General features: G+C 32.7%; 4 protein-coding genes and 1 long non-coding RNA gene across 6 annotated transcripts in view; 2 read left to right on the top strand and 3 right to left on the bottom strand.

The window, feature by feature from the left end:
• LOC134847000 (IST1 homolog) overlaps positions 1–19611 on the bottom strand; it is a 541764-nt gene extending 522153 nt beyond the window's left edge. The window contains exon 1 of the mRNA XM_063864478.1: positions 19599–19611. The gene's annotated coding sequence lies outside the window, so the exon portion shown is untranslated. The remainder of the gene's footprint in view (positions 1–19598) is intronic.
• The window catches only part of LOC134847002 (NAD-dependent protein lipoamidase sirtuin-4, mitochondrial-like), a 500142-nt gene extending 480531 nt beyond the window's left edge, over positions 1–19611 (bottom strand). Inside the window, exon 1 of the mRNA XM_063864481.1 lies at positions 19600–19611. The gene's annotated coding sequence lies outside the window, so the exon portion shown is untranslated. The remainder of the gene's footprint in view (positions 1–19599) is intronic.
• Positions 1–25348, top strand: part of LOC134846998 (sec1 family domain-containing protein 1-like) — a 541294-nt gene that overhangs the window by 426726 nt on the left and 89220 nt on the right. The window lies entirely within an intron of this gene.
• Positions 1–25348, top strand: part of LOC134846999 (metallophosphoesterase 1-like) — a 139423-nt gene that overhangs the window by 38941 nt on the left and 75134 nt on the right. The window lies entirely within an intron of this gene.
• Positions 299–5815, bottom strand: LOC134846932 (uncharacterized). The gene is made up of 3 exons (XR_010162835.1): positions 5709–5815; positions 5176–5325; positions 299–422 (listed from the first exon to the last, which is right to left on the bottom strand). It is a non-coding gene; the product is annotated as an uncharacterized LOC134846932 (long non-coding RNA).

Below are 25348 nucleotides of genomic sequence, written 5' to 3'. Positions count from 1 at the left end.
GTATCTGCTCAGAACTTCGAGATTACCCGACCACCTAGAGTCCCCCTCTGACTCTGATTCCAATTTACAACATCCATTTTGGACATTTTGACAAGATTTGGTTCGAGTAGAACTCATATAATGTGCTGGAAAAATGTGCTCGTCCGATATTTCGATGTTTTGCGAAAACACTTAGATCTGCTCTTGGTAGCTCCAGAAGTAAACAATGCTGGGACTTACTTAAAGTACAAAAAACTAAATTTCCGTTAGTGTGCAAAAAACAGTTGTTAGTGTCAAATTGAGTGCGACTTACACTTCGTGATAATTCATGTAGGGCACGTAGTTTGGCTCGGCCATGTAGGGTCCAGATGGCACAAGTGTTAGTAGTTGGCCCTGGTCAAAAGCAGTTGGCATGTAGTCCGGTTGCAGGGGATAGCCTCTAGCTAAAGATAAAGGGACCTCTTTAACTATTTCAACGACTAAGCATATGAGAATTTTGTAGCTAGTAACGAATTCCCCCCTTTTGCAAATGAGGATGGCAAATCGTTACTAGGTACCGAAGGGTGGGGGGATAATTAGATGGCTTCAATAGAAGTATCATATTAATTTTCGTATGCCATTTTAACTTTAGCAAACTGAGGTTCATAATACAATTAAGGGCAGCAAAATTATTAAGACGTTTTTTTGTAACTCTAATGACGAGGGTGACTTGACTAGTCTCCTTCAAGTTTTAGTATCACGTTTCATAAACGTTTAAAAAAAATTGCTTATTTTTGATTCTAAAACAAATTTTCTTCAATGTTATCTAGCCTTTTTTCAACATGACTTAAAATCCAGTCTCAAAGAAATATCTTAAAATATTCGAATTTTTTGAAGAAGCACATCACAAAATTATTTTATCCTTAATTCTTTCAATACCTGATTGATAGACCTCGACTCAGTAGCGGATTTAGGGGGGGGGGGGGTGAGCGGGGGGGACGCTTCTTCCTCTCAGGGATTCGAACCCCTGCCGACCCAAAGGGTCGCCCCTTTGTCCTATTTTGAGATATCCATATTTGCTGAGGGACGCTATAAGTTTTCTAAAGGCGCCTTTGGCGCCAATCTATACTAATTTTCAGGCGGGAGCGCGCGTCGAAAAAACGCAATTGTTTGGTCGAAGTTTTCCAAAAAGTGCCTAAAAACGCCTTTTTCTGGCGTTTTTTCAAAAATTTGCCTGATGCGCAGAAAATTTGGTCAAGTTAGTGTCTTTTCTTAGTGGTTTGGGAGAGCTCAGAAAATCAATTTAGTTTCGCAGCCTTGAAAAAAAATTTATACGCCGCTACTGCCACGTTGACACTTGAATACAAGCCTCATTAACTTGCTTATTTCATTTTTAATTTGCAAAAAAGTCTATTTTCCTGAAAAATTTTGATAGTATTTTCAGAAAGTATTTTCGTTTGCAGAAAAAGTTTGTTTTCAACCTTTAGATCTGTTACTGACTGACATTTACGGATTTTTGATTATTTATTTCGTTCTATGGTCTGTATATCAGTCTGTGCTTTTGTTTGTAGATCTATATGCCAAAACACCGTACTGATTAACAAGATGGAATTAAAATTTTCCATAAATTTGGGTTGAACGTTTGTTTGGTAACTTTTTCCTGAATCTAAAAAATATAACTCAAGGTAAATTTTTTTTATGGAAGTCCAATGCAGACAATATGTGCTGCTATATGATGGCTCGTTATAAAATTTTTTAAAATTTTGTTATGAAACATCACTGGAATATTATTGAAAGATCTATTTTCATATGCTGTAAGAAGGTAATCAAAAACACTCATTTTCTTGTTTTTTTAGCCGTCGCAGAAATTTTGGTCAAGTTAGTGTCTTTCTTTATAGTGGTTTGGGAGAGCTCAGAAAATCAATTTAGTCCACCATAAAAAGGTCGACAAACTTTTCAATTTTTTTGAAAACCTGCCCCCCCCCCCTCGAGAAATTTGCGGCTTCGACAAGTTAAGAACAAGCAAGAACAGATCACTGTACCACCGGCATCTTTGAAAAGTTTAAGTTCGAAAATTTTTTTGGTGATTTTTGCATTTTTTTTGTCATTCTGGAGGAATGGGGTGAGCGACGCATTAATACGGGACGTCATTAACATGACGCATTAGTTTATATTTTGCGGTTATTAGATTTTAATGGTACTGTTTTCATGTCATATATTATTTTTAAAGGCTTAAAATTAGTTATAATAGATAGTATTGGTTTTTTGGAAAATAACCTGGAAGTTTTTTGAAACCTCTTACACCTCAAGAAAATATTCGATTGTCACCTCCCCCGTCGCCCGTGTTTAGTCTACCCCTGTTTAATTTTCTCCTAGGCTTATAACTAACGGTGAAACTTGAGGGGGGGGGGGGGAGTGAAAGTGGTTGGAGTGGGGGCTTAAGATTAAACGCACCATGAGGCCAAACAGTATATTTTGTGAACTGTAAGTGGATTCTGCGAAAAAGGACACTTCCTTTGTTTTTTTTTCTGGTCTTTCACTTTCTGTGATCGTTGTCACAAAACTTGCAGAGACATACAAACACCAAGTTGTGCGCTTCTCCAGTGCATATTTTGGCCTCGTAATGCAATCGTTATAAAATTGAATGGTCCGTGAATAGCATATGAGTTGTTAGAAAAACCCATTAGATAAATCATAGTGGAAATTAAAAGGATTTTAACCGGTTATAATGGATTTGATTGGACTGCATTCTTACAACAACAAACTTTTGCATCGAAAACATGATCAATTACAGGGTTTTATTTTGCAACAAAAATTGGTTAGACTGCTACTAGTGATATTGAATTGTTTTTAGGTAGAAAATATACAAAAGCTCCAGAAATGTCCAGAATTGTCTTTTCAGTGTATACTCAACTGCCATATTGATCAAAATTTAATAGTAATTTAAAACACATTTCTGCATTTTTTGTAGCCTTGAAAAAAATTTATACACCGCTACTGCCACTTTGAAACTTGAATACATGCCTCATTAACTTGCTTTTTTCATTTTAATTTGCAAAAAGTCTACTTTTCTGGAAAACTTTGATAATATTTTCAAAAATTCATACAAAAACTTTCGTTTGCAGAAAAAGTTTGATTTCAACTTTTAGATCTGTTACTGACTGACATTTACGGATTTTTGATTATTTATTTCGTTCTATGGTCTGTATATCAATCTGTGCTTTTGTTTGTAGATCCTTATGCCAAAACACCCTTCTGACTAACAAGATGGAATTAAAACTTAACTGAAGGTAAAAAGTTTCTTTTATGAAACTCCAATGCAGACAATATGTGCTGCTTTATGATGGCTCATTATGAAACTTTTTAAAATTTTGATATGAAATGTCACTGGAACATTATTGAAAGATCTATTTTTATATGCTGTAAAAAGGTAACCAAAAACACTCATTTTCTTGTTTTTTTTAACCTAAAACAATACTGCATTAAAATTTGTTCGATTTAGATGTGGGGTTACAAATGCTCAGTTTTTTTTTTATCTGTGTGCAGTTTTGTAATTGACGTTCTAGTGCTTCAATCATCTGAACTTTGCGTTTTGTTCCACACTATTAAGACGCGGGAAAAATATATAGCGTAGAGGGGTTAGCGTACACACAATTAATTTCTCTTTTTTCAATTCGAAGTTAAATGAAGGCGTTATAACACTTATAGACTATTTTTTCAAGAAAAAATTTCATTTTTTATGATAGCATCAAATCAACTGCAAGGTATGATGCTTAATACTTTCATCTTTTCAAAAGTGTTTTTTTTTCTAACTCTTTTCATATGAAAAAAAAGTTCTCATCAACTCAAAAGCAATTCTTTAATTATTTATATTCAAACATAATAGAATTTTGTTTTATCTTGTTTTAACTGTACCGATTTTCGTAACGAAAGTAACGGACTATTTGTGCTCGGGTGGGTTTTTTTTTCTTCAGACAAAATTCGACTTTTTAACTAGCCATTTTTGACAAAATTTTTTACATCATTCGAAAAGTATTGTTGTCCTAAGCTCAAATTTGAAAAAATATTTCACTTGTGATCTTTTTTCGTAAAGTTGTGGGGGTTTCAACATTGCCAATTTGGCCTATTTGAGACAATTAACGCGCGATATATTTCGCGCTATTAACGCGTAAGCGAGATTTAATCCGTCTTAGAAATAGTTCCAAATTGGTTCCAGGAAGCTTATATACCATAATTGATTTGTTAAAAGGAGCAAAATCTATCACTTTGTACTCTATATGGCGTGTGGGGGGGGGGGGTGACTTTCACAAAAAATCTCAAATTTTAGAGAAAAAAAAAATTATTTTATTTTATTACCTTTATTTTTTTAATGTTATTACTGCTCCATAGACCTTAAAATGCAGTCGGAACATTCAGAGCTTCGCCCTGATACGAGCAGTCTTTTTTTGTTTCATTTCAACAAAAAACTGTACTTGAAGTTTTTGCGCTACAGACAATTCTTGTTCCCTCTTTTTTTTTGATTGAGGAGAAAGAATGTGGTTTTTTATCATTATAAAATTAATGTCATCATTGAAAAATTTTTGAAATTTGGCTTGATATCTTAATTAACACCACGCCATTAAGGAAACACTTATGTTTGTGTTCTCACTTGATTCATAGTCAGAGTCAAGTTTCTATCTAGTAAGATCCAGTAAAGTTCTTGATTGGAACATATTCTAACAAAACGTTTATCATACAACTCCATTGAAAAAATGACCATCATGCAAATCCATGCATGGGTCTTATCGAAAAAATGCTAATCATACGGTTCAAAGTTATCAAATCATACGGTTCAAAGATAAGCAGTTTTTCTATTTAAACGGTTTTTTTCAGAAAACCTTCCAAAAGGGTTTTTAGGTAAGTTTAAATGAGCTTACATCGGGTTTCAATTGAATGAGAACCAATTCACTATTGAATCATCACTATTGGTCAACTATTGGACAAAAAAAAATGCTTCTAATACAAGTTCAAGGTATGAAAATTGAATGATAAGAATTTTATTCATGAAAAAGTCCACAACTGAGGAAAATTTTTAAGTTCTCATTTTAGACACTAAATCAGTTTCATGAAGAAAAAGACGGTTTTCCAAATACTTTTTGAAAGCAAAAATTTTAAATTTTTGCATATAAAAGTCCACGCACAGTCTTTATACACAATTTGAGTAACAGATCTTCTCACCTTCAGCTGATGGAGCTATGATGCATAAAGATACATAAGCTATCAAAAATGCCAATGTGTTTAATGAAATCGAGCATCTTGCAGGGTGATTTTGAGCCATTTTTTGGTGGAGGTGGTTTATAAGTTGGACTGGTTTGTTCTCTCAGTAGGCTTTTTAGCAGCAGTTTTATTAAAAATTACAAAAGCTACCTACACGAATTTAGATTAGAGCTGTTTATCATTCACCCAATATTCAAAACTCCCCCTAAGCTCCCACAAAATTTCTAAGACGAAATTTTGAATAGCTCAAATCTTCAGTAATGGCACTTTTAAAAGTTTTTTATTTAGTTCTTATACTATTTGGGTAAAATCCGTTGTCTTTTTGTCTATTTTCCGAACAATGATTAGATGTTAGTCACAAAAAAATCGTAGTTTATTATTTTGCGACAATGATTGTTTTAATGAATCCATTACTATTTTATGAAGTCATAATCTAAACTAAATTTTTAAAACTGCTGCCACGGTAGAGAACCCGAGAGGAAAATAATAGTTACCATGTAGATGTAATAGTTTACTAAGTGCGATAACTTTTACTAAGTTACGTGCGATAACTTTTTAATCTATATAATATCGCCAATTTTGTCTAACACCGATATTCAATCTCCTTTGAGACCTCTCGATCAGAAATTGCCTGTGGCATTGGTCAAGCTCTGTGTAGTGAATTAATTTCCGGCAGGTCTTTAGAATGTTTCCAAATTTCTTAAAGAGCATGCATTAAACGGAGAACGGTCGGATTATTCCAAATCTGAATTTATTCGTAGAAAAAGCGGAAATTTGAATGAAAATGGAAAAAATAGGAACTTTTCTAATTTTATACCTAACCGATGGATTTGAGTTTTTTAAAATAACAAGACTGCTCGTATCAGGGCGAAGCCCTGAATGTTCCGACGGCCTTTTAAGGTTTATTGAGCAGCAGTAATAGATAAAAAAAATTAAATGAAATAAAGTAAAATGAAATTTTTTTTTCTAAAATTTGAAATTTTTTATGAAAATCATCCCCCCACACGCCAAATAAAGTACAAAAAGGTAGATTTCGTTCCTTGTAGCAAATCAATTATGGCAAATAAGCTTCGTTCAACCAATTTGGAACGATTTCCAAGACGGATTAAATCTCCGCTTACGCGTTAATAGCGCGAATTATATCGCGCGTTAATTGTCCCAAAGTGGTCAAAATGGCTAAAATGGCCATCTTTAAACCCTCATAACTTTACAAAAAAAGATCACAGGTAAAATATCTTTTCAAGTTTAGGCTCAGGACAACAATAGCTTTCGAATGATATAAAAAAATTCTGTCAAAAATGGCTAGTTAAAAAGTCGAAATTCGTCTGAAGAAAAAAAACCCACCCCGAGCACAAATATTCCGTTACTTTCGTATCGAAAGTCGGAACAATAAACAAAAAGCGAGATTAACTATTTTTGTCTAGGAACAGAAGGTAGTCGGAATCAATTCATAGCCCAATTATATACCGTGCACCCACATAAATGTCCGGTTTGACAAAATATGCTTATCTTACAAATTCATACTATTAAAATGCTTATCGTACAATTTCGTAATATAAAAAATTTCTTATCATTTTGTTTCATACAAATTCATGGACTGTAAAAATTGTATGAAAATAGTAAGATAGGCGTTTTTTGATGCTATGAAGTTTATAACAAGCATTTCTTCATTCTGAAATATAAAAAAATAATAATTTACCTGTCTTCGCTACCTCAAATGTTTATGAAAAAAGCATGGAAAGTATTTTTTTGTTCCGACCATTGTACTTTATAGTCATGCGTTTTAGATGTATTTTTTCCAAGCAAAACTAAGTACCACAAACAAACATCGAACTGGGTCGAGTAATCTATCATATTAAAGCCCTTTCTGTCGTTATTTGAACGAACTTTACATCTTTCGAAAAATGTCCCGGTATTGAGAGAAACTGTTTCGAAATTTTCGAGATATAGTCTAAATTCGAGCGAATAAAGTCAATGAACAGGCTTAAATTTGCTTATATCTTAATTTAAGCCGTGACAATTTAGTTTTTGGAGTTTTTGTAGCGCCATTTTGAGAATCAAAATTCATTAAAAAAATAAAAAAAAAAGTTTGAGTGAATTTTGAAAACAATTCCGGTCATTTTTCTACAAAAACATTTAATAAATTTGCTTATTTCACTACAACTGTCTATTAAAACTAATTTTCAAGTTTTGGAGCAGACCCTTTCATCACATCACGCAGAGTATACAAATTTATTTTAAAAATACTTTTTTTTAAAACTATGTTTGGAACGTTCTGTGCTACTTACAGAGTAACCGGTTGTTCTTGTTTTTTTTTTAAACTGTATGATACATTTTTTTCAAGACATATGACAATCGGTAACAATGTGTAATAAGCTTTTTGAAATTTATGAAACTGGATGCCAACCATTTTTTGCATTCTTGAAAATGTTTTCTACCACGCTTCAACTTTTTTGAATCAAAACTTAGGAGTTTGATACAGGAACCTTCCATAAAGCTTACTATCTCCAAGCAATGGGCCAAAATAATATCAAAATTTTGACTGTCAAAATGCTTTCAACCTATAAAAACCCAAGTTGAACTCATTTCAAATTTTTTTTGAATGATTTATGAATTTTAATTTTGCAACGAAAAAACAGCGCATCTTGAAATTGTTATCTATGAATTGTGCAAGACCAGATTTTTTACATCCAAAAAAAAAATAGAAAGTTTTTTAATGATCGGAAAGAGTCCAATAGATAAAAAGTGTGTTTTAAAACCCCTAAAACATTTTTCAATGTTGAACTAAAATCGTATGACAAGCATTTCTTGCTTAGAAGTCAAACCGGATGTTCAAAAGCTTTTCAAAATCTTAATGGTTCGGTATCATGTTTTTACAATTTCTGTTACTATATTGAATGATGCAAACAGCTTGCGGTCATCTGCCTCACTTCAATCCCAAAAACAGGTGCCTCACTTAGTCAAAGTTTTAGCATTTTAACGGCTTCGGTTTATTGCTCCAACTAAACCTTAAAAAGAGTGGAAGAGACTTTACAAAGTTTTCCTTGCTGGTTGATTGCTTAGTAATTCATCCTAAGTTATAAGTCTCACCTTATATCGTCAAGTTGTCTTGACAAACGTTATAGTAGAAACAATAGTAAGAAAAGGTATGAACTAATTAGCTGGGTAAATACCAAGCACAGGGTTATTAGATTATATAAATGAATCGAACAGCCTGGAGAAATATACCTATGAGGGGAGGTTTAGTTAATCTTATTTTGTTCATCAATATTTTATCTTCTTACTAAGGTCGACGATCGTTTAGTATTCTTGGGTCACCCTTGGTTGTGTCCACTTCTGCACTTCTGCTTGGTCGTCTGTAGTGTCCTTGTTGTAGTCCTTTTCGTCCTTAAGATCCGGGTTTCCTCGGTTGTGCATATCTAGATTTATAAGTTTTATCGAATTAAAAACGAGAATTTTTTCTCTATTTTTTTTTTGGAAAAAGACTATTTCTATGTTATTGTAAAAAAAGGAAAAGAAAAATTATTTATTTTGAAAAAGAAGTTGTTACGAGAAATGTTTCTGGATAAACAATTAGCATAAGGCATATAAAATTATTGGTTCCTAAATGAGGTAAGTCAACAGCTGCTATTCGTGTAAATAGTTTATTTGTAAATGTGGGAAACTGAATTAGTAAAAGAACTTGTCTGTCTAAAATATCGACTAGCATTTAGTCTATGGGGATGCGCAGTTTTTTTGAGGGCATTCTGAAATAGAAAACTGTTGCCTTATATTGGTGTTATAGTGTTGTTGTTGGTGGTTGAATGAGGGATTGTTGGGCTAGAGGTTGTTCCGTACTGAATGTTCATTTTGGTTATTTAGGTCTGGGTATAAACCAGGCTCGTTTCGTGAATCTGGTGACAGTAAGGGTACTGCGGGCTCATGTCGCTCTACCATAGGTATTGAAGCAGTGCTTTCTTGGTAAATATTTTGATTATGATTTTGTTGTCGTATTTGTTTTTTTCTTGAGTTTCTCAAAGTTGATCATTCAAGATTGGAGTTTTCGTTTGAGAAAATGGAGGTAAAAGCTGATAGAACGAAAATGTTATACGTTGCACCTTACATTATCTTCCAGAAACTCATAGTAGGATTTGTTAGTTTATTAATTTTTAAAGCTTTAAAATTTTTACTATTGTTTCTAGCAGGAGTTTGAGAAAAAGAAAACAGGCAAAACAAATTTCGATTTTCTCCAAGAAAAAAGCGACAAAACCGAATGTTCCGATGAAATTATTTATGAAAAATCCCGGTGAAAGCAGAGAATCTAGCTAAATTTTTTGGTTTAAAGCCATTGCGGCGGTTATCCATGTGTCCCATAATCCCATAAACGCATAATCCATGTGTCCCTTTTGGAGAACAGTTCTGGTAATTTTTTCGAGAATAGATGTTGATGCTGTGTTATGAATAATGTTATCCCAAAGTGCTTTCAATTGTTTTGGGGTATACATGCCTGCGCGTCTCGAATCGTATACGGGAAAATACGTAATATGGCCTATATCTTGTGGAGCGAACATTGAAGGAGTTTAGAAAGGTATTGGAGCCGGCATTAATTGCTATCAAGATAAATTATCATCTAAGTTGAAAGGCATTTTTGTAGCCACCAACGCAATGTATTTCGTTGCCACAAGGAAAAGTTTGGCGGGTAATAGGGTCGACAAACATCGTTCGCCCATTGTAAAAAATTGGTATTCGATTGAAGCTTTTTTCGAGAACTTTAAGAGGTGAAACTTTCTAGGGCAGTGATACAGCCAGCCAACTGCTCCATCGTTGTCCAAAAACATAGAGAGGTTGCCAGTTAGCATGTATCCTGCCTGGTATTTTGTAAAGCTAACATCCTTATTGTTAGAATTTGTGTTCTTTCGAGTTCACATTGATTCTGCAATAATGTCATTTCAGAATGTCTGAGTTGTTTAGCATTAAAGTACAATATGTAATCTAACTTTGCACCGAAATGAAGTTCGTAATCAATTTCATCGCTACCTACATGGCGCCAAAGAGGATCCCAATTCTGATTGCTATGTTCATCATGGAGGAATGAAAAATTACCTGATCCCAGACGGTAGTTCAAAGGTTTCACTCTGAATTGATCGTTCTCATTTAATTGCATTTGATAGTAATTTCTATCATCGTGTCGTATGTTGCTGGATTTACCAGTGTTCATTTCAAAACCGCCTGAATATCAAATAAACCAGGACTCAAAATTTGTTTTATATAATGCTCCTGGCCTGCTGCAGAATTCTTGCTGCTTTTTGTATATGCGAATTTTTAGATCTAAGCCATTGGGATCCGATCCTTGTCCCCTATTCTTACATGCTGTCGAACTGTCGCCTTCTAATGACGTTCCTTCATTTCTGGGTTTTAAAATACTTTCATTCATTTTTATAATTAGTTCATGAGTGTATCCATCTTCATTCGCTAAAATTTTGTTGTTCTTTGCTGCTTTTTCGCAATCTTCTGGTGGTATGATAATTTTATAGGTTATCATGTTCAAATTGTGAACGATGGAAGAATGTGCCCACATTCCGCAGTTATAACGAATGGGAAATAATATAATTTTACACATAACTGCGTTCACGTATGTTCTATAAGACCGTTGATATACGCTAATTGTGCTATCGGAAGTGTAAAGGTTTTCTGGGCTAACTTAACATGGGGCCACTTGATTTAAAGCATACATTTTATTTTTCTGCATGCTTGAACAGTCATAGTGAGTAACTTTGAGAGAATTTGATACGTTTTTTAGGTCATCATTCTGTAGAATGGCAAGAGGTATAAATGTTGAAAGTAGAAAACTAAATTTTATCATCAAGTTATTAAAAATTAGCAATAGTAAATTTTTCGGTTCATTTTTATTGAAAAAAACCATTGTTTCTTTTTAAATTTACTAGTTTGATTGACGATTACGTGTGGGGTCATAGTTTGAACAATCTTTTCTATCCAAATTGATGACCCGGGGATTACAAAATGAGTTTTTAGGTTTTAGTTAGTGAAGACTATTAGAGATTATTTAGTTGAATCCTGCTTGGTAGAAGCTGGGTTGTCGCCAATGTCTCTGAAGTCTTTTGATTGTCGCGCCCGTTTGAAAAGATGGCTGTTCATTTTGGGGGTTATGTTTTGATGTAGATGGTATGATCTCGTCTATGGTGTATTTGGACAGGTAAATATTCTGATGAACCCATTGGGTTTTGAAATGATTTGTTGGTAAGTGGTGTATTGACAATTTTATTCCTTGATTGCATTAGGTTTTCATAGATTGGTTTGTAGGACTGGTCTTTTAAAACATAGTCATTTACTAGTTCCGTTGCTTTTGCTTCGATGGGAAAGTATTCAATCAAATGGTTTCTATGAGCTGTCTTTTTTATAGTTTGATCTCAATCTAGTTGTATCTCATAGTTTACATTCGTTATTTTTCTTGTTACCGTATATGGGCCTGATCGTAGTTCTTGTACTTTTTCTGGTTTGCCAGCTTCTATGGAATGGTTTTCCATAAGTACTTTTTGACCTATTTCTAAGGGTTTTCCTAATATATATTTGTTTCGATTTTTGTGAATTTTGGCGTTGTTTTCAAAATTTTTCGCAATCGTTTTATATTTGCAATAGTTTTGTCTTTTGCCACATGGCCTGCTAATTGATCTGTATGCGCGAATTCAAATGTTTTCATAAAGAGTGACATAGGTACACAAATTTTAATTTTCTTACTTCGGGATCATCTGATGTTTGTTCAATGCAAATTGTAGATGTATTTAAATTGATTCTCTCGGATCAGTAGTGAAGTGTTAATTTTTGGTTTTAATAATGGTTGTATAGTTTTATTTGATGATTTTTGTAAAGAACGTCTGGTTAATGGAAGACTAGCACAGAATTCAGAGTTGCACGGTAATTCTGAATTTCGAAGTAATCCTAGCTTTAAGGAAATCGGTATTTGAGGTTTTTGTCCGAAAACAATTTCGTATGGTGTTAACCCAGTACTTGCGTTGATAGTGGTGTTAAGAGCGAAAGCGAATTTCGCTGCTAGATCACTCCAATTTCCCTTTGCTCGATCAAAGAAAATTCTAAAATGTGACCTAGATGTTTGTTTTGTATTTCCACTTTACCATTCGTCCATGATGAATATGCGGTTCTGGGAGCTCGTGTTATTCCTAGTTCATGAAGCCAACTAGTAAAATTTTTGTTCATGAAAACTGTTCCTTTATCATAAAGCAGGTTTTTTGGAATACCAAATGTGAGAATGAGTTTTTATTGTTCCAATGGCGGTAGTGTTAGCTACTGGATATACCTGGAGGAATCGAGAAAATGAATCTACTACAACTAAACAGTGTTTCTTTGCGTTTGATGTAGGAGTAATTGGTCCTTTATGATCTATGTGTACAGTACACAAAACATGTACTTTATGCGTCCATTGTTCTAAAGGTGCTTGGTTAAGATCGTGACGTTTGTGTTCATTTTTTTGACAATCTACATATCCTGCTATTAACTGGGTTATCCATTTGTACATGCCTGGCCAAAAAAAATCGTTTTGTATTCGCAATTTTGTCTTTTCCTACGTGGTCTGCTAATTCATCTGTATGCGCCAAATCAAATATTTTTATAAAGAGTGACATAGGTACACAATTTTTAATTTAATTTTTTTTTCGGGATCATCTGATATTTGTTCAATGCAAAGAATATTTCCTACTAAGGATAAAATTTCAAATTTGTTTAGATATGAAGATAAAGCTCTTGATTGTCTATAATGTATATTTTTTGAGTCTTTGTTTTTGTTTCTTACTAGTTCTTTTATGGTTTTTATGACTGCATCGATGTCTTGTTCTTTGGCAATAAGTTCTGTGTTTAAATATATTTTTTTTGTGCTAGGATCTGAGTAAGCTTATCCTTGTTTGTAAGTAGTTTGTTAGGCAGTTTAGCTGCAACTTTTTGTTCTCTAGTTTATTGGTTAATTGTTCACTCAAAGAAATTTCGTCGTTTAGCAAACATTCCTGAATTATTTCATCTTGTTCATCAATCGTTTCAAAGTATTACAGATCGGATTGGTCTTCAGTATCGTAATTTGACATATAATCCCCAAACTGGGTTGGGTTAGTGTCTAATTCGAAGGATATTTCCGAATAGTTATGATCTGATTCTTGGTCACTTGAATCATTATTTGGTATTTTGTTTTGAATCATTCTATATTGATTAGCTAGATATCTATATGATAGCTGAACCTTGTATAAAGCAAGAACTTATATCAGTTAGTGAGCAAATTTGTTCTTTTTTAGTTTGTTGGGGTACTTTGATTAGTTTGTTGTTCTTATTTTTGAACCTAGTTAAACCGTTCTTATTTTGTTTAATGACAGGAAAAAATTCGTCGCTGGGTCCCTTTTCGGTATCATGTACTATAAAGTATTTTTCCTCGTTGCCATTTTTGTCGTAGGACAAAATGTTTTTAAGGATTTTCTTATGTTTTAATTGGTGTATGTCTAAATGCCAGGTTTTTTCCTTCAGTCCAAATAATTTTCAAATTTTGGAATTGTGATAAAACCAATTGGCATCTAAAATATCTATGGGAAAGCTTACCTCTTCTTTCCAAAGGTAAATCAAAGCTTCGTGATCGGTATAAAAATATATTGGATGTGGTGAACCTAATAAATAGTGTTCGTATGTTTGTAGAGCTGATACGACACCACAAAGCTCTCTAGCTGTTGTTGACATTTTTTGTTCTTCTTTTTTGTATACTCTTGAACTAAAGGATATAAAACGTTTCCCTTCTGGGAATTCTTGTATCAATATTGAACCTATTCCTATTGATGATGAGTCTACATGTACATGAAAAGGATATCTTGTGTCTGGTATTGCTAGAATTGTATCTGCGCTAATTCTTTATTTTATTTCGTTAAAGTGTTTTTCGTGATTTTGTGTCCATTTAAAAATTGAATCCTCCCGTTTCAATTCAAAGAAAGGCTTTGAATCTCTAAGTAAATTCTTTATATACAGACTATAAAATCCGAAACAACCTAACACTCTCATGACATCTCTTTTGTTTTCTGGAGATTTTAATGCTTTGAGATCATCTCTCTTTTTCTTAACTGGTTGTATGCATCTTTACTTATTACAAGTCCTAAAAACTGTACTCTTCTTTGAAAAAAAATAGTTTTTTTTTCTGGTTGAGCTTTAAGACCTGATTTTCTTAATAAAACATGGTATGTAGCAAAGATGTCAAACACTTCTTCTACAGTTTGTGCTTGCATTATTGTATCGTCTACATAGGTTACTGCTTGATTTCTTTTTATTAAAGGAGCAAAATGTATTGTCATTATTCTACTGAAGGAAATTGGTAGACCAGATAATCCGCCAAAACCTCGTTTAAAAGTGTATTGTTTTGATCCAATTACAAAATTTGTTAATTGTTGTGTTTCCTCAGTTAAAGGTACTTGATTGTATGCTGAGCATAAATCACTCGTGGTAAAGAAATTTACTTTTAGTTTAGTTATGAACGATCCTATTGGTTCTAATGGCCATGAATAAAAACTTAAATCAGTTATTGAGTTCAGGTATCTCGCATCGATAACGAGCTTGACTATGTTCCCTTTTGGAAGTATTATAATTGGGTTTATAATTTCAGATCTGATTTTGGTAATACTTCCCATTTCTCTAATTATTTCTGATTTACTTATTTGATCTAGTAAGTCATTAAGTTTTTCTTGGTAGTGTAATGAAGCTCTTGATGGTCTTTGCTTAGTCAAAACAGAGTTTGGTAAAAGCTTTACATGGAAATTTTGCTTTATTAGTCCAACGTCGTATTTATGTTCTGAATATACGTCTTTATTCTGTAAAAGCATACTCATTAGGTCTTGTAATTGATTTTGGTCTATATCAGAGTGAGTAAAGTCACATTTTTTTTTACAAACTCTTGATTTTTCTTGTCAAATTTTTTCTGGATTTCATGAATTTGTGTATCTGTAAAATATGTTGTAGAATTTAGATCAGATTTGGGTTTCAGGTCCTTTAGTGTTTTGCTGAATTCTGTTTCTAGTCCGTATGTATTAGTTTTATCTAGTTCTTTTTGTTTCAAAACTTCTTTGTTTTTTCCTTTTTGCGTTTTTATGATTTTCACTAATTGAAGCATTCTTGAAGAACAGTTGATCTTTTGATTGTTCGCTTACATGAAAAATATGATCAAGATGTTCGCTTTTGTTTAACAAAACTTCCATAAAAGCAATGTTGTCTGCGACGCTGTAGATTGTTTTTGAATCAGTTTCAATGTCCTCGAAAGTTTGCCCTATTGAACTTTTGGTTATAATGACCTTCAATTCTTTAGGATTGTTTATCATTATAGGAAATGTTTTCTCGTCATGGTTACAAAATAAGTTTTAAGTGTATATTCCTTTTTGTTTTAGGTCTTTATCAAGTTTGAACGATGTTCCCTTTATAAAAACTTGGTCAGCTGGGGATAATGAAATGACACGAGTTGATTTTGGTGCTAAAGTTATAGTTTGGTCCCAATGTACTTTTTGATAAATACTTATAAATGGATAGCTTTTGCTTTTCATATTGCTGATAGCAACTGACACTCCTGGGTACATTTTAAGTTCTAGTTTTGGTGTTGAAAAGTCGATCGATTTAGTTGAATTAGAGAGAAAGTCCATACCTAATTTATTAAATTTACATCCGTCCTTGGCCGCAACCCATGCTCGAATATTTACAGAATAATCACCTTTACTATCAAAACTAGCGTCAAAAAAAGTATATCCTAAGAATTTAACTTTTGTCCATTAATAGGAAATGTTTTGTATTGTGCTTTAGTAAGTGTAAATTTTTGTGTTTTTGCGTACTCTAAATAAGTATCATAATTTAAAAGTGAACAAGTTGCTCCAGTATCCACTTAAAATTGGGTTTCGAGGACATTATTTTTTTTGTCTGTGACGGGATGATGATATAAATTGATATACATTTATGACTTTTCATCTTGCGGAGACTGTTCTAGTTTAAAGTAAGTTCTTCGCCTTCGTCATTGCTGTAATAGCCATGGATTTTGTTGCCACTAAATTGTACTTTAGGATTTCTGTCTCGGCTATTTTCTCTGGAAGATGGTTTTGAATCACCTAGAGATCTTGCTTGGTTATTGTAGGATGGAAATTTATTCTCGTGGGGTCTGTTTTGGTATCGTGATCGATAATTGTCTTGTGAAAATGATCTTCTATTTCAATCGGGTATAGAATTGCTTCTGTTCCTATTTTGATTGTAGTTACTTGAGTTTGTGTTGTACATATTATAAATTATAACAATTTGGGTTGTTTTGATCGTTAAACCTATTCTTGAAATTTCTATCTATTGATCCAAAACTTTGAGATCGAGATCTATCGAAACTATTTGTTCTATTATTGGATTGTCTAGGATATGGAGACTATAGTCTGGTATTGTTATTTTGCTGATTATAGCTTTTGTATTGTTTGTTATAACTATTTTCTTCTCGAGGCCGAGATCTCCAATTATAATTGTCTGAAAATACTGCGGTGGTTTTCGTTTTTGATCTTTGTGGTCTCTGTATTTAAAACAAACACTGATAGTATGACCTGACCTACGACACCAATTACAAAATCGAGTATGGTTTTGTTTGTTTCTGGGTTCATTTGGATTATAGGCTGCATTTAGTTTATGATCTTTCATTTGTCCTGTTAACTCCTTAAGCTGATCCTTTATTCCTTCTATCCCCAACTTATGATCAACACTACATGAAGCTGTTCCAGTAAACTCACTACTTACTGCAAAACTTAAGTCTTTTATTGCAATATGATCTTTTAATTGTTGCCAAGTTGCGGATGGATTCTCAATTAGGAATTGATGAGCCTTTTGTTTCAAGCCTGGCGGGCTCAATCCGCGTACAAAGAATTCCATTTTCTTTGCTGTTCTTTGATCATCATTAAAAGTTGGATTAGGCCATCCACGGTCTACTGCGGTGCTTCATTTAAATATGTAGCTTTTTAATAAACTCATCAGGTTGTATTTTTATGTTTTCTGCTTCTATTCGTCTTCTATACTTATCCTTATCATCAGTGAATCTATCTATGAACTGACCTTTTATATCGTTCCAAGGTAAATCTGCTGCTAATCCCTGATACCATTGAGCGGCTGGACCTCCTAATATTGAACCAAATAAGGTTCTTTGTCTGTTATCATATGCGTCCTGGTCGCCACCTGCATCTGCTGGTCTAGTGCCTAGGGAAAATGCTATCTTTTTCTCTACTATATCAAGAAAATCTCTTGCATCTTCATTTGGATCTAAGCCGGTAAACTTATCGAGAGCTAAATCTGGGTATGCTACTACGTCCGCCATTTTTGTTTAATTTCATGGAAACTTTTGTTAATAAAATATAAATGGACATGTTGTGTAGTGATTAGTTGTAAGGATTGAAATAATTTTTTTAAAAAGTTTTTGTGAGATTTGCTGGGTTTAATGAATACAAATTTTTATTGGATAGATCAAAAGTTCTATGGGGCCGGTTAAGCTTTTTCAAGATAGAAGTTATATTTTTGTGTGCGTGTTTGGACAAATTTGTGATTTGATCCTTTTGGATGTTGGTGATATACCAAATAATTTTTGTGGATTTATTTTTTAAATTAAGTTTTAAGTTAAATCCTGTTGAACTTACATGATAAAAGTTGGACAAAGCATTCTACATCATATTCAAGACATAAATATTTATCTAGGTGATGATAAACAATATATGGAATATCTAAATTTTTCTAATGAACTTGTTATTATTTTGTTTGGGAAATTTAGATTTCGTTGAGGAAAAATTTGTGTTTCCAAAAAAAATTGATTAAAATTCTAGTAAATTTCTGCTTGGGTATATGATGATATCAAAAAGCAATAGGAAGTGAAACAATTAATCGTTCTTTCGGTATATTAATTGGATTACTTGGTATTTTTCATTGCTGAAGAATTGTGTCAATTTCTGGAAAATATTGTCGAAAAAAGACGTATAATTCGTGTTTATCGTCGTTAGGGTTTAGCGTGTTTTGCTAGTATACTAATATGATATTTTTCAGTGTTAGTGATATACCATACGATGTTAGAGACTTTGCATCCTAAATTGAGTTTAAAATTTATTGTGCTGACGTCAATTTTGAAATGTGTTGACATTAATTTTTTTCGGTGTTTATTTTTTTTTTCTTAAGTTAAGTTGGTTTATTTGGTATATTTGGTTATTATGTTTTAGAGTAATTAAAACTTCCTAGGATTTGTTGATTATTAACAAAGCTTATTAATAATGAAATAAGAAAATAAACAAAAAAAAATATATTTTTTTTTGGAAAAAATATTGCTAAAATTTTTAAAGTTTTTTAAGTTTTTTATTCGCTGAAACCTTAGCTGAAACCTGAAACTTTGTTTATGTGAAGTTTTATTGATGCCTTTGTTATGATTAACAATATAATTATTTGCCTTTTTAGGTTATTATTGGCTCAAAACTTTATTTTTTTTGTTAAAGTTTTTACAAAAACTTTGGACTGAAACGATAATCTGAAACCTAAAACTATGGTAGCTGAAGTTGAGTTTTTTTTGTTTTGAAGTTGTCTAAAAGCTATAGTATACTTTGTTTATGCTTTTTCATGCAAAAATTTATCATGCTAAAGTTTGGTTGCTTGGCTAAGCTCCAAGGGTATGTAAATTTGTTTTCGTTCATCAGAGACCTATTTTGATATAAACACCAAAATACAAATAACTTGGGAACAAAGTTATAATAGAAAAATGGTATTTGCCCTAGCAGGTGAACATGTCCCCAGCCCTCAAGCAAAGGTACAACTTAATTGCACTGTTAAACTCCAAGGAGATGTAAATTTTCGAGAAAAACGAGTCTTTTGATATCTTAAACCTGGTTTATCAATATAAAGTGGATGAGTTAGTGTTTTAGCTTTAGTTTTTGTTGTGAAACCTAATATTTTTGCGCTGAAACTAAAACTTAGTGTTTGGTATTATGTGGTTAACGTTTAAGACTGGTTTTAGTGCGTATTCTAATTGTTTATTAGATGTATATTCAAACTGTGTCATTAAAAACCAATAATTTATTTAAAAAACACCCAATTCCGTTCCTTCCTTCTTGGTTTTTGTTGTTTTTTCCCTTAGTTTCAGTAATTGGTAGCTTCATTGATTGATGATTAGGTATAAGTTACGTTAAGCTGAGTACAATTAAAATTAGTTTAAAAAAGTTGAGGATAAGCCTCGAGAAATGATGAAGGATTAGAACAAATAGCAACAAGTGTCGATGGTTTGAGATATTGTATTGAAGAATTCAATTTATCATACAATTAAAGGTACTCATAGATTGACCATATGACCACTTAACCCCCTCGAAAGAAGGACGGAAGATATTTAATAAGTTTTTGAGCACTCTAGTTGAATACAGGGTTTAGTTAATTTTAGTGATGATAACTTTAAACTGAAATTTCGGCATGTATTTAGTGGTTTACTGGACAAAAAGGGTATATCTTACTAGTGGTCTTAGGCAGAGAACGATTCTTTCAGAAATTTTGTATATTATTGTAATAATAGATAAAAGTTAAAATCATGAGCATATGTCAGTTAGAAAGCCGTATAATAGACCTCGAGGTGGAGGAATATCGTGGGCGACTGTTAGCGCAGGGGATACTTGTCGCAAGAACCCTGCTAGGAATGTATGTCAAGTAGAAGACAATGAAATTGTGTTTCTATCGAAAGACACCCATTGTCTAGTGGCTTTTTGAGGTTGAGAACTAATCTGACAAATACTCACAGATCCTAATAATAATTTTTTTTTGACTTTTAAAAGCTGTTTTCAGTTTGTTGGAAAAAAATTTCTTAAAAAGTAGTTCTCTGCTGCGGTCGCACCAGTTTTACTAAGCGCTCATTGCTGGTTGAATGCTTAGTAATTTTATCCTAAGTTATAAGTCTCACCTTAGATCGTCAAGTTGTCTTGACAAAAGTTATAGTAGAAACAATAGTTAGAAAAGGTATGAATTAATTAGCTGGGTAAATACAAAGCACAGTGTTATTAGGTTATATAAATGAGTCGAACAGCTTAAAGAAATATACCTATGAGGAGGTTTAGTTAATCTTATTTTGTTCATCAGTATTTTATCTTCTTACTAAGGCCGACGATTGCTTAGTATTCTTGGGTCATCCTTGGTTGTGTCCACTTCTGCACTTCTGCTGAGTCGTCTGTAGTGTCCTTGTTGTAGTTCTTTTCGTCCTTAAAATCCGGGTTTCCTCGGTTGTGCGTATCTCGATTTATTAGTTTTAGCGAATTTTAAACGAGAATTTTTTCTCTATTTTATTTGGAAAAAGACTATTTCTATGTTATTGTAAAAGTGGAAAAGAAAAATTATCTAATTCGAAAAAGAAATTTTTAAGAGATCGGACTTGCTGCTGACTGAGCAAAATGAAATAGTGAAGATTTCAGACCAGTCTTTTTACTCGTAAGCATAAACCGGCGGCTGATTCAATCTTTAATTACTTAGGTTTCACCTGCACCTTTATTCTCCTTTTCTTTTAAGGGAATTTTCAACTAGTTCCCCTTTGATTAAAACCGCCGCCTTCAATTTTGTCTTAATAAAAACTCATATGAATCTCTCTGATGCATCATATTGCAAGTGCATCTCTGCTTAATCAAAGAAAGGGGATTCCAGTCCAGCCGGCAAGACTGCTAAAAATTTATACAGCTTGTTTCAAGTTGAAGTTAAGAGCAACTTCTTAATAATCGCCGCCTTTTTAAAATAATGAGCATGATAAAATGAGAAAAAGTGGTTAAGTATTTAAGAAGTAATGGATTTTCAAAACAAAATTTTGTAGTCCTAATAAGAGTAACTCAGTCAATATCTGATTTAGTGAAAAGAGGTTTAAATTTAAATGGCAGGCTCGAATTTAGAATTGGGTTGTTAAATAAACAGTTAGGACAATGTTCTTTTGTCCGGGTAAAATTTCCAATACTACAACTCAACCCTTTTTTTTAGAAAATTAAACTGTTCGATTCTTACAATTACCATGGTGAAAATTTGAACACTTTATGGATTAAATACTTTATTTTTTAAATATACTTTTTTTCTTTTTTTTCGTTTTTGTATTATTTGTTATAACTTTCAGAAAAATTAGTAACAACTAAACTCAAATTCATTTAAACGTCGATTTTTTATCATGGAAAAACTAAGACCGCTGGTATGTACGTGGTGCTAATACTGCCAGGGTATTTTCGGTCTTCACATCTCCAATAGGTTGCAAAATCTTTGTTTGTATTTTTGCGTCCTTCATTTATTAGCGTAAGCAATCATGTTTAACGTTTGATAATCACAGCATTACTTGTTTTGAAAAAGACGAATTATCGCGCCCTTTGACATTTTTTCTTTTCACGTCTAATCTTGCGTTCTTGCTTCCACTCACTGACATAGGTTTGCTCGTGTAGTATTGCAAATACTCTACTAATTTATAGTTTATTTTAGTTTTCTAATATTTTAAATATCCTTCCGTTTTAAATAAATCTTTTAAAATTGGATTCATTTTTTTTCTGTTGCTTTTAGCCTGGATATTGAAAATAAGTACTGTCTTGCCTTAAAAAGCAGACAGCGCGGCGACAAAGCCCCCAGTTCTTTTGCGATCCTAACAAAATACTTTGAGTTTTTAATTAAGTAAGGCACTGATAAATTGCCCTGATTGTTTAAATTATTGATTTTTTATAGCAAAAATCAATAAGTTGCAAATGTCAATTTCATCAAAAGTATGAAGAAAAAGGGGAAAATGAAGCCTAGAGTGCAGGTGCAGATTTGTCTCAGCAAAATAGCTGAGAGTTAAATCAACCTGAATTTTCATAATTTTTGTTTTCCCCACTTGCTCAGTCGAGTGGAATTTTTTTCTTTTTTCATTTATCACTAATTTTTCTTTAAACAAAAATGCTTTTGAAAAAAGTATAACATTTCAGAACTGACAGAGATGAGATATTAATGTTTTCCTTTAACTTAAATTAATATAACTTAAACTAAATACCCCAAACCTATTTCGGTATTTAAGACAGTTGTTCATCCATTTATAGCTCACTGATACTTAATTAATCAACCCTTTTAATTAATCTGTTTTTAAAAAATTCATTTTAACTTTAGGACCAGATCGACTATGATCAATGTTAACATCTAAAATGAGACTTATGCTTAATTTTATATACTAGTTGAAACAAAGGGATCTAAAAACCGACCCCACGTATCTCTTAGTAAAACAGGTGTAATTTGAGCAGAGAACTACTCCTTATTAAATATGTAGGTCTGAAAACAACAGAATTAATTGTAGTTATTGCAAAATTATAGGAAAGTGAGTTTCTGTTAGTCAGTTTCCAACTTCAAAAAGCTAAAGACGGAGGTTATCTATTTCTAGGGCCCGCAATCTATTTAACCGCCCTATTGCCAGATAGTCCTAGATAGAGTTAAGGTTATCAATATCTTCTCTATCGCTCATCAGTCCTTGACAGCTTTCTGCTAACTTTATCTCATGAAAATTTAACTCATTGTTATTATAACTACTATATACCAAATAAAAGGAAACGTTCTCTGACCAAATTGGCTAGTAAAAACAATTAATTTAATTAAGTTAACGATCTTTTCACCTAAAATAAGCTTCCTAACATATGTTAATCTAACTACTTACAGTTTCATCCTTTCACAAGAATTTCTAAAAGTGCTCAAAAAACTTAATAAATATTTAAAAACCCTTCTCAAAAAGGGGGTAAAAACATTACTGATATTAAGTTGGGTCCCAGTAAATAATATTGGTCATCGGTACTTAAACCTATAGGAGAAAAATAGAAGACCTTACAAGGAAACAATGTATTCAATCATCAACATATTTCAAAAAAGTTTCCTAATTTCCTAATTCACGAAAAATTCCTAATTGCAGTCAGAAATCTTGACAGAAAACAAAAGCCATTAACCACATTTAGCATATTTTGGCAATCGTGCACAAAAACGGTCACTTTTAGAAACGCTGGCCTTAGAGGCAACTAAGAACTAAGTGTATACAAGCATTCGCAGGTTTTATTTTAAACTACTGCACGCTAACTTCCTTTAAGAACGGCTAACAAAAAACGACAAAACACTTCTGAAAACAATTTAAAGACGCTATGGATAAATTTGAATCATATATTTTTTTCTTTTTTTTTTCGTTTTTGTATTATTTATTGTAATTTTCAGAAAAATTAGTCGATGAATTAGTAACAACTAAACTCAAATTCATTAAAATGTGGATTTTTTATCATGGAAAAACTAAGACCGCTCGTATGTACGTGGTGCTAATACTGCCAGGATATATTCGGTCTTCACATCTCCAATAGGTTGCAAAAACTTCATTTATTAGCGTAAGCAATCAAGTTTAACGTTTGATAATCACAGCATTACTTGTTTGGAAAGAGATAAACTATTGAGCCCTCCAAAGTTTGACATTTTTTCTTTTCACGTCTCATCTTGCGTTCTTGCTTCCACTCACTGACGTAGTTTTGCTCGAAATTAAATAATTGCAGCTTTTTAAATTTAAAAATTGAGGTGCGAAACGTTTGGGGTCGAAAAGTGGCATTCATTTTAGAGGCAAAACGCGCAAGGGGCAAAATGTGTTCATATACTATTGATACTGTGAAAGCATTATTCGTGCAGCGTAAACGTAAATAAACAAAAAATCCGAAGATTTCGTGAAAGATACCATCACGGTGTCAAATTTTTGTATAACGGTCCGTATTAAAAAAAACTACTCCGAGCATATATATGTTTCATTTTTTTCAAAAATCGGAACAAAAATGTTTTTGGAACCTTGGTTTTGAAACTTTAGCTCAGAGTGGGGCAGTACAACAGTGTCAAAAATCAAAATCGTATTCAAAAGTGCCAACAATTATTTTGAATACTGTTTTTACTCCTATTAAATCACTGACAGTAAATATATTTATGTGACGTTGAAAAAACCATCCGGACGCTGAAAAACGAAACTCTTTTTGTTTGATGCTGTTTGTTAAACAAACAAAAGTTCCCCAATTGCGGGGTCATAAGTTTTTCATTTTTTTAAAAAATCAAGTTAACGCTCCTTCCCTCCAGTTGGACCAAGTTAATTCTTTCACCCCAGAGCTGAAATTTGATGAATGTTTTGTATAAAATGAAACTTCGAACTCGAAGCCAACTCAACTTCTTCTCCCTTAAATGGATTTTGTACATCAAACTTTAAAAACTTCGTCTCAGTTTTGCTCCAAAGCAAAACAATTTTTACGCAAAACTGCCAACGAGTCTCAAAATGAAATCAAAACAATCAAATTTGGTCAATTGTCAATTTTTAATAGTGTTGAACGCATTTTCAGTTTCAACACTGGGTACTTTAGCACTGTTTAACGCCCCCGCCATAATGAGACAGTTGAACATATTTTCAGTTTCGGCACTGTTGATCGCCAAAAAGAGTCTTAAATTGCAGTATTTCTGGCTATTCTTACAACACGTACACTACTCACAAACCTACTGCAATGATTTATTTGAAAATCAATAATTTTGATATCTGTGTGCCACCATATTGAAAGTTTATCGATTCACGAAAACGAAATGATTTTTTTTCTCCTAAACGTAATGGATGTCGTTTTATATGCTAATTTCTGCGCAATCAATTTTATAAAAGGAAAATTTGATAGTCAGGTGGCTTAAAAACAAATGAGTTAAAATAGACGATTTAAAAATAAGATCAATAAAACCAATCCGGATGAGTTAGGTGTTTCTTTGGTATCAACTTCAACCAAAAATTGTGGTTAGTTTTTTCTCCTCTGAGCGCGTTTGATGAGAATGCTCCTGGCCAGTATGAGAAGCCCAATCTCTGATACCAAATAATTTTCTTCTATGAGAACAACAGATAAAAAAATCCATTTAAAAATATATAAAAAAGGTGAGTAGTTTTCCACAATTCATGAAGTCAAATAAAACTTGAGGCAAACTCAACAGTTATTCTGGACTTTCGTTGGATACTTATTTCGCTAAAATTAACAGCGAGCCAGAAGGAGAATTTTCTGCCAAAAATACAAAGAAATGAAAAATTTTGAACTTTTTATAAAAATAATTAAAAATCAATACAAAAAAGACTCTGTGC

This window comes from Symsagittifera roscoffensis, chromosome 5 (genome assembly GCF_963678635.1).
Source record: "Symsagittifera roscoffensis chromosome 5, txSymRosc1.1, whole genome shotgun sequence".
Taxonomy (NCBI): domain Eukaryota; kingdom Metazoa; phylum Xenacoelomorpha; order Acoela; family Convolutidae; genus Symsagittifera; species Symsagittifera roscoffensis.
The sequence above is the reverse complement of the archived record's forward strand: the minus strand, read 5'-3'. Positions and strand labels throughout refer to the sequence as shown.